This window comes from Dermacentor andersoni, chromosome 3 (assembly GCF_023375885.2).
Source record: "Dermacentor andersoni chromosome 3, qqDerAnde1_hic_scaffold, whole genome shotgun sequence".
NCBI classification, from domain to species: Eukaryota; Metazoa; Arthropoda; class Arachnida; order Ixodida; family Ixodidae; genus Dermacentor; species Dermacentor andersoni.
In genome coordinates, this window is record NC_092816.1 from 86861204 (window position 1) to 86870351 (window position 9148).

At 46.9% G+C, this 9148-nt stretch overlaps 1 long non-coding RNA gene across 1 annotated transcript; it reads left to right on the plus strand.

The window, feature by feature from the left end:
- The first annotated feature begins 2303 nt into the window (after positions 1-2303).
- Positions 2304-8297, plus strand: LOC129383129 (uncharacterized). The gene is made up of 4 exons (XR_008611040.1): positions 2304-2387; positions 3300-3390; positions 7900-7952; positions 8049-8297. It is a non-coding gene; the product is annotated as an uncharacterized lncRNA (long non-coding RNA).
- Positions 8298-9148: the final 851 nt, after the last annotated feature.

Below are 9148 nucleotides of genomic sequence, written 5' to 3' on the forward strand. Positions count from 1 at the left end.
TGGCCAGTAGCCAGACTTGAGGTCCATAGACGAGAAGTATTTAGCGTTGCACAGCCGATCCAATGCGTCGTCTATCCGTGGAAGGGGGTACACGTCCTTCTTCGTGATCTTGTTCAGTCGACGATAATCGACGCAGAAGCGTAGGGTACCGTCCTTTTTCTTCACCAGGACTTCAGGAGATGCCCACGGGCTTTTCGACGGCTGGATAATGTCGTCACGCAGCATTTCGTCGACTTGTTGCCTTATAGCTTCACGTTCTCGTGTCGAAGCTCGGTAAGAGCTCTGGCTGAGTGGTCGAGCGCACATTTCGGTTATTATGGGATGCTTTGCAACTGGTGTTTGTCGAATCCTCGATGACGTCGAAAAGCAGTCTCTGTATCGTCGGAGAAGAATTCTGATCTGTTGCTGGTTACTCATAGGAAGACTTGGATTTACGTCGAAGTCTGGTTCGGGGACTATGCTCATCGGGGTAGATGCGGCAGAATCCGACAGGACAAAGGCTTTGCTGGTTTCCACAATTTCTTAGATGTACGCGATTGTCGTGCCCTTGTTGGTGTGCTTGAACTCTTGGCTGAAGTTCCAGAAACATAACATTCCAGAAACTTCCGGTACATGCAGGCGCGTCCTGCGCTGTGCGATAACATTTGTTAGGTGGTGAAACGTGTCGCCCGATAAAAACAAGTACACGTGTCAGTATTGCGTTTTCTCTTCAGCGCCGCACGCCCTCTTCGTCAGAAAGTGATTTTAAGTGCCTGGGATGAAGCCGGTATTGACATACGTGTAGCATAAGCTAGGATATGTCCTCCGAGGTTACAGCGGGATGCTGCCTGGGAGCCCGAAAGGCTATGAAACTATCTTGATTTGGGCGTGTCGCGATGGCCAGGACGGTGAAAGCCTCGTGCGATGCCGCAGTGTTCCGTAAGGACGCCGTGTTCCGGTGATCCGTAAGGGCACTGAGTTTACTTTCTGCAATTTAACGACGCTCACCATGTGGCCGCCGTAGGGGTGCTTGACGGCTTGTTCTCGGACGCGTTGACGGTAGGATTGACGCTGAACGTGTATGTTGCAGGGAATGGGAAGAATGCGAAGGAGTTCTCTCGCGTTTGCTGATATTCATAGGGGAATAGGAGGCCGTTGTCGATTAGCGAGCCATCAACGAAACAAAAACATGATATATTACTTTTTTCAAGTGCGTATTTCAGTCCTCTGGTGATGGCGTATTAGCGAATACTATCAACCATTTGCTGTACGGTGTCTTGTTCCTCCACTGACCCTATTGACTATTGACTCCACTGAACTATTGTATCTATTGCGGATGCCAGTGATATTTAAAATGCACTTGATAAGCTTGTTACCTGATATCTGTAGTCCTTTTGTATTTAATGTTCCTACTTCCTTCTGTAACGCCCTACGGGCCCTGAAGGTATTAAAATACATAAACAAATCGACACTGAGTGGATGAGGGTTTGGCACAATCACCTTCTTAAAGAACGCATGCTACTGGACTGGCATTAAGGGGAAGATTTTGTTGGGTGCTAATTGGGTTGTTGTAAAGGGTTTGCCTGAGCCGGTCGTTGCAGTATGGCATGAAAGAAAGGCCAGGATGCAGTTGTGTGTACGCTCACCACTCCCGGTTTTATTTCATTGATTTAGAGTGGTGGTGGGGCAGACATTAGCAAACGCTCCCTTGAAGTCTAGCACTAAGATTATCTTTGTGCCTGGCCAGGTGATGATGGCCAAAAGTTCCTGATTGAGTTGACGGAAAACGGTTAGCGTCGATGCATGTTGATCCTCTATGAGGTCTCCTAGCGCGATTGAGGGAACATGGCGACGTAAGCGAAATAGGGGTGGGGGAGCTTATTGAGTTTGGTAGTTTTTTGTCGGCGTGGGGAATGGAAGCAGACAGAGAAAAACCCCTAGGATATGAGGCAAAGAAAGCTTTGCGTTTAAACACACACATTAATTCCTCAAGAGGAGAGTGAATAATATTAATTTGTTTTCATTTCCGTAGAGCATGCAAGTGGATCATTTAGGGCTTCGCATGCTGGGTAAAGTAATGTTTGTTCGTATAATTTTCAGTGAAATTTTTTACTTCTGACATGATAATATAAAAAAGTCCCAGGCCTGTGCGGCACTCTCAGCAGAGTCACAGTGTGAGCTGGAGGAGCTATTCCATAGCAGCTATATATATAGCAGCGGTTGGGTACAAGCCCTGCATTGGAACTCCTGGAGCCAACATACCGCCGGTTGGGTTAAAGCCGTGCATCGGAGCTCATGGTGCCATCACGCCGCTGGTTGGTTACAAGCTCTGCGTCGGAGCTCCTGGTGCCTTAATGCCGCTGGCTGGGCAGGAGGCTCGCGTCACCTGCAAGCAAGCGCCATGATAAGTACGGATCACATTCTTTTAACCACATAGCGTTAAGGAGTCCGTGTCGCAGAAAATCCGGCGTCTCGCGTTCGACGTCCCATTGGCCGAACCGTGCATACCCACCAACTTATCTACCACCAAAATTGCTCATACCTTGTATTTCGTTCTTTACTAAGTTATTCCTCGGAATTTTGAGAACGGCAGCCCAGAAAGAAATGCGATGAAAAAAGAAACACCGACAGCGCATGTCCTTTACGTTAGCTCTTAAAGTGAAATATTAAAAGTACGAAACAAAAACAGGACATCGCCCAACGCAAGAGGCCGCGTTTCTACCAGAAAGCTCGCCTTCGTGCATAGCGTTCGCAGCCAGCGTTTCCCGGTAAACGTTACGATTATGTAAGCTGCATTTGCCGGGAAGCATGGTTCTTTGAACGCTATCGTGTTCGACTCTTAAAGGCCAAGCTTAAGCGTCCTCAAAATGTTTGTACTACAGACAGCTTCAATGGTATCCTTTGGCTGAGAATGTACCCTGTTAGACACTGCTGTCAAGAAAGCATGCAGCAACCTAAGTTTTCCCTTGAGTCGTTAAAATAAGCAACAGTCCTTTTTGTTTATTGAAGACAGCCTTGGCTCAGCCCTGCATTCAGAAATCATGCCCTGTACATGACTAGCGAGGTCTCTGATGCATGAATATGTTTTTCAAAACATTACCTTTGCTGCGTTAGTTGCCATTATATTGCCTTTAGCGATATGTTGCTATAATAGAGGGAATTTTCGCTACTGCTTCTTCGCCTATACTGTTTTTGTCTATTTGTTAATTTATGAAAGTGCTGGAATTTATTGCTAAATGCTAGAGAATGCGTCAACATTGCGTCAAACCTCAAAGAGCTGAGACGTAAAGGTGATCCATGAGTCAAACCGTGTTCACCAGGTTGCAGAGTCTCGTTCAGGATCTCAATGGACGCACGCCCTGCCTATTCGAGGATCGATGTGCAATTGACTGTTCTCCGGAGCAGACCACAGTGAGTGTTTACACACATATATATAATCTTTGAGTGTTCTCTCCCCCTTGGGATATATATATATATATATATATATATATATATATATATATATATATATACGAGAAGAAAGGGGGTAAACCAAGGGGCCTGATTTTTATTAGTCATATCATAAGAAGCCAACAAACACTGAAACCAAGGACTATATAGGGGAAATTACTTGTACTTAATAAATGAAATAAAGAAACGATAAATTAATAGAAATGAAAGTGGATGAAAAAACAACTTGCTGCAGGTGGGAACCGAACCCACAACCTTCAAATTTCGCGTGCGATGCTCTACCAATTGAGCTACCGCGGCGCCGTTTCCCTATTTACCGGTTTAACTATAAACTATGTGTGCGGTTTAACTGAGCTCAGATTGGTCGGCCTTGACTGATCGAAGAAGGCACCCCTGTAGGGTGAATGAGGCATACAACTCCCATCTCCCTAGGGCTTAGGCTCACTGCGTTAGTTCCCAGAAAAACTACAAGGTCAGTTACCTCCCCCCCCCCCCCATTCCGTCCTTCTCATTAGCTCTGTTATATTCACTGTCCAAAGCTGTAGAAAGGATGAAGACACCACTGAGAGCCGTCAAGGTCACCTGCTTTGTGCGAATACCAGCGCGATAGTGCGACTGAACATTCTGAACAGCCACCCGGGAACGCGAGTGTTCGGACGACAAGAGACAAGCATACGCGACGAGCGGATCATACGACACTCGGAGCCTCTTGGTAAGCGCTGAAAGAACTTTTCCCTTTTTATTTTTGCGCACAAGTGTTAAGCGCTGTTCTAATTTAGCAAAAATGTATCGCGTACCTAGGCGCGCTGAAGTCCGCGTGCACGCGTAAGATGCGGGAAACAAGAGGCTGGGGCAACCGAGAATTGACACTATGTCGTCCAACCTATACCGATCAGCAAAAACCTGCAAAGGGTGGACAAATTATCGGATCTCTTACGCATGAAGGGCCCTCTGGGCCGTACTTAGCGGCGACAAGGTAGCCTAGGCGCTTGCGGCATTATCTTACTGAGCTATGTTTTATGCTCGGTTGCGGTAGTCGGAAGTTCAAATTCGTCTCCTATTTCTTTTTCTGACTTCTTTTAAACGATGCTATATCTGCGTATGACATCCTCAAGTGCACTACATCTGCTGGCTTGGAGTGGCGCCTGACACCGGGGAAAGATGCCGAGAGCGAGTGGGGTTATACTAATCAAATTACAACCAAATTAGGAAGGCCCACTAAGCTTGAACAAGGACACTCCCTCATTAGAACAGGAAGTGGCCTCCCTGGTGCAGTATTCGGCCACAACCTCCCTAATGAAATGATCTCCTCAAAGAAATGGCCCTCAGTCCCCAGTGGCATATGTTATTGCCGGGCCATAAGAAACGTCACAAACTTGGCCCACTAAAATTCAGTACACGCCAAACTAACTGTCACCACGGCTGGCTTGCTTTGTTGCTTACTGCTTCACAACACCCCAGGCGCGGCGAGCTTGCCTCAAAAGTATCCCAGAAAGTTACCGAAATTATTTGCAAAAATTTTGGCATTCCGGGAATGCGTCACGAGCTTATCCCAGTAAGATTCAGCACACGCGAAACTGCAGTGCACAGCCGAGCTGCTTTTCGGTAACCGCGGCGCAACACCAGGCGCGCCACACGTACCTCAGAATTATACCAAAAAGTAGCGAAATACAGTAATGTTGGGGGTCAGGGAAAGCGTCACGAACTTGTCCCAGTAAGATTCAGTACACGCGAAACCGTCACCACTGTCGAGCTGCATTTCGCTAACTGCGCCACAAAGCCGCGTGCGGCAAGCGTGCCCAAAAACTACCGAAAGAAGTTACGGTAACGTTAGGGCTCATAGAAAGCGTCACCAAAATTTCCCAGTACGAGTCATTAACTCAAACCAACTGCGGCAGGACGGCCGAACTGTTTTTCGCTAACTGCGTCACAAATCTCGGTTCCCTGCCGTGAAAACCTAAACTGGTTGAAACGCGTCGCACACTGTCAAACAAAATTTCTCACCTTGCCGTAGTCGAATAGTGCAGTGGCGCTGTGTCGAAATGCAGAAGGAAGGCAAGAAAATGCCGGGAGCCCAGAAAACTGGCTACATCCAAAAGAGACGGGTCGCCGAACAGATGAACTTCACATGCGCCGCCGACCTCGCTCGCTTCGGTGGCACGTGTGGCGCATGACGTATAATATGGCGCGTCGGGCGTGCCTTAAGCTTTTTCATAGGTAACGCAAGGAAAATAGGTCACGAAGTATAAGTTCATTTATACGCAAAACTTTTTAGTTTTAGCGGGATGAATAAGAAAGTCTGTAAGTTCATTTTACATTCTTTTTTCCAATGATCGCGTCAACTGATGGATGGGATTAACACTAAGCGTGACGTGTTTCCTGTTGCCAGTTTTGGCCGAGTGTCCGCTCTTGTTAAATTGGCTTCTCTAAGGCGACAGCGTTAAGGGGCCCGTTTCGCAGAATATCTCGCATCGGCGTCCCGCGTCCAGCATCGACTGTCGTGTCTGCAAGAATCATATCGAACCACGCATACCAAAGCACGCGAGTCCTCCATGTAGCGCAAGGAAGTTACTGAATTGAATTTCTCAAGGCGAAATATGCCAGAAAAATCCTAAAGCACGACTTACATACAACCTACAGACATGATAGCGTCTATTGTATTTTGAACAAACGAGCAAACATAATTCTGTTATGCGGAAACTCAAATCACACACCCCTTTTCCAGTGTAGAATGGTAGAACCATTTATAGAGGGGCCATGGCCTCCCAGATTTGCAAGAGCTGGCGCGCGCAAATCTCAAAGGACGTAAAGTGGCGCGCTCGGTTCATTGCAACAGCTCCAGATGGCGCTTGCCTGCGCTGCATCGGGCCCACGCAAGAGGCCGCGTTTCTACCAGAAAAACCGCCTTCGTGCATAGCGTTCGCTGTCAGCGTGTCACGCTGGCGGCGAACACGGTAGGCGTCACGGCGGAACACGAAGGGGTCAAGGTAAACATTACGGTTACAGAACCTGCAGTTACATAAGTGTAATAGGAAAAAGACAGTACTTAACTTCGCGGGTATATATATATATATATATATATATATATATATATATATATATATATATATATATATATATATATATATATATATAGGATAGCATTCGTAGTAACACAGAAATACGCCAGAAAATAGATGTCAAAACGGCGCCGTGGTAGCTCAACTGGTAGAGCATCGCACGGTGTTAGATACGGGACCTTTTCCTAAACCTCCTTCGAGTTCACCAGACCCCATCGAATCGCGTCACACCTAATTATGGAGCGCAGAAGCACATCAACGTTCCCGAGGCGCAGCACGTCCCAACAAGTTGGCGTCCCCCACCTCGTGCGCCGCATGTGCAGCTATTGTCCCACTACTTGACTTTTCCCGAAAGTGTAGCGGGAGCCTGGTATGGTTCCAGGTAACCTGGGTCCCGAGCAAAGAGGCTTTGCGGCTCTGAAAGGTCGCTCGAGAACCACCTGCCCCCGCTTAGCGCTTGCAAGCCGCGAGGCAACAACGGGCGTAATGCACCGTGAAGCCCTGGGAGCAATCCCCCCGTCCGTCTTTGTGACGGCAGTTGCAGACCAGGAAGGCAATACCGCAGACAAGTAATCCCTCGGACAATTGGAGCCCAAGGAGCGACCCTCTGAGCCGAATGTGACGTACACTCGCACGGGCGCCTACCATTGACCGAAAATCACGACACCTGAGCGGGCTCGCCGATTGGCCGAACGTGACGTGACTTCGAGACACCGAAAGGGTTAAAAGCCAGAGACCGGGAGCGGGAAAAAAGAGAGCATTCCTTCATTCATCTCTTTCGAGCTTCTTGCCACGGGCCGCAGCGTCCGAGTTGCTGCCGGCCCGTAATGACTTTATGACTGTTAATTTCTTTGTACTCTCACTGTAAATAATGTAAATAAACCTCCAGTTTTAATCTCAAAGTCCTTCTCAACCTCGGCCAACTCACGAACCCAACGGCAAGGTCAAAAATCTGGGGGACAGCAATTGGGATTGTCCTCCAGATCCAACAACTGGATGCCAGTGGTGGGATCGTCATCAAACTCTAACAAGGGATAATGCGAAAACGTCGGATCGCTCCCCACCTGCGCACCTGCGGCAAGCTGTTTTTCATCCACCTTAATTTCCATAAATTTATAATTTCTTTAACTCAATTATTAAGTATAAGTAATTTCCACTGTATTGTCTCTGGTGTCTTGGTTTCTCGGCTTCTTGCGGTAGTATAAAAAAATTGGGCCCCTTGGTTAACCCCCTTTCGTCTCGTTCATATTTAAATATGTATGTGTGTGTACATAGATAACACACAACATGTGACAGCTCCCCACATGTCATGCACATAACCTTTTATCACTTTGCCAGCCCTAATCATAACGTGCTAGCTAAAAAAATGGCCTGGAATACTGCTGCATGTATCATTTTTTGCACTATTCAGAACCTTAAATGGTACGAGTTCAGCATGAAGAAACCACGTATTGTTGAATGAAGGTAAGCTTACTCTCTCTGATAGAGCAATCATTTTATTGCATTAACATGTTTCGAAGTGAGTTTATAGACTCAAGAAAAGAGAACCTTTCATTTCAGGTTTACCAAGAGCCGCTGCTGGCCTAGACAAGCTTAACTAAGACTGTTGTATTCGTTGCTTTTCCTGCCTTGTGCTCCATCTCTCTTCAGTAAAGACACGTTGGTCAAAACTCGGTGCCGCACGAGCGGCAGTCGCAATACTTAAAGCACATGAGGGGAAACCGGGGTACGCATATCTCTATCATTTGGATTGGTAAACTGCCACAAGTGCTCCGCGTAAACCTTCAGGCAGTACTGCCTACATAATTATTGTTTGACTGTAAATAAGTGTCATGCATATGAGTGAATTCTTTGGCGAATAAAAATATCTGTATTGAAACTGAATTCAGGAATTCATTTTAGGCTCAACCTAAACATTTATAATGAAAAGCGAAGTCGCAGGCTCTCGTTTATCTTGGCTGATCAACTATGGGCAAAAGAAAAAGAACAGCAACTACCAGAAGTTCTTTGATCGCAACATGAAAATAAGAATTTGAGAGACGTCGCGAGCGAAAAAGAAAAACGACAACCTTGAAGCACCCTCACGCTCGAAAGCGTCTATCTCGCTCTCTCCATCAACCGCCTTATCAAGTTCTTCGTGCTGATGTCCCCTAACAGCCTCTAGCAGCTGCAATGTTCGACTCTCTGGCGTAAAGCTATGTAATCCTATTGAAAAGCCGAGCTTTATGTAGCTCTTTAATTTGATAACAGCAAACCGTTTGTACACCTTCTGTGTCCTCCATTGATGTTTGCCTTTGGGTACTGGCTTCGCTTGACTTTTTGTGTTGGCTACTCATTTATGCCCGTGCAGCGTTGCATGTGCACCCTATGGCGGCGTTCAAGGCATCAGACTCCTTTTGCACGTGCAGTCAGTAAGCGCTTGCATCTCTGTTTAATGGGACACTAAAGGAAGAGGACAAGTCGACTTGGAGTGTTATGCTATCATTCCAGAAATCTTGCCGCGCTTGTTCGGCGTCATGAAAAGACAATAGTTCACGAGAAAATTGCATCTGAAGGGTCAGCATACCTTTTGCTCATTGCAAATCACCCGCCCCCGAATGGGGAGTGGTGACGTTGCATATGCCGTCACCGCAGTTTACTATCGTCGGTGAGGAAATGGC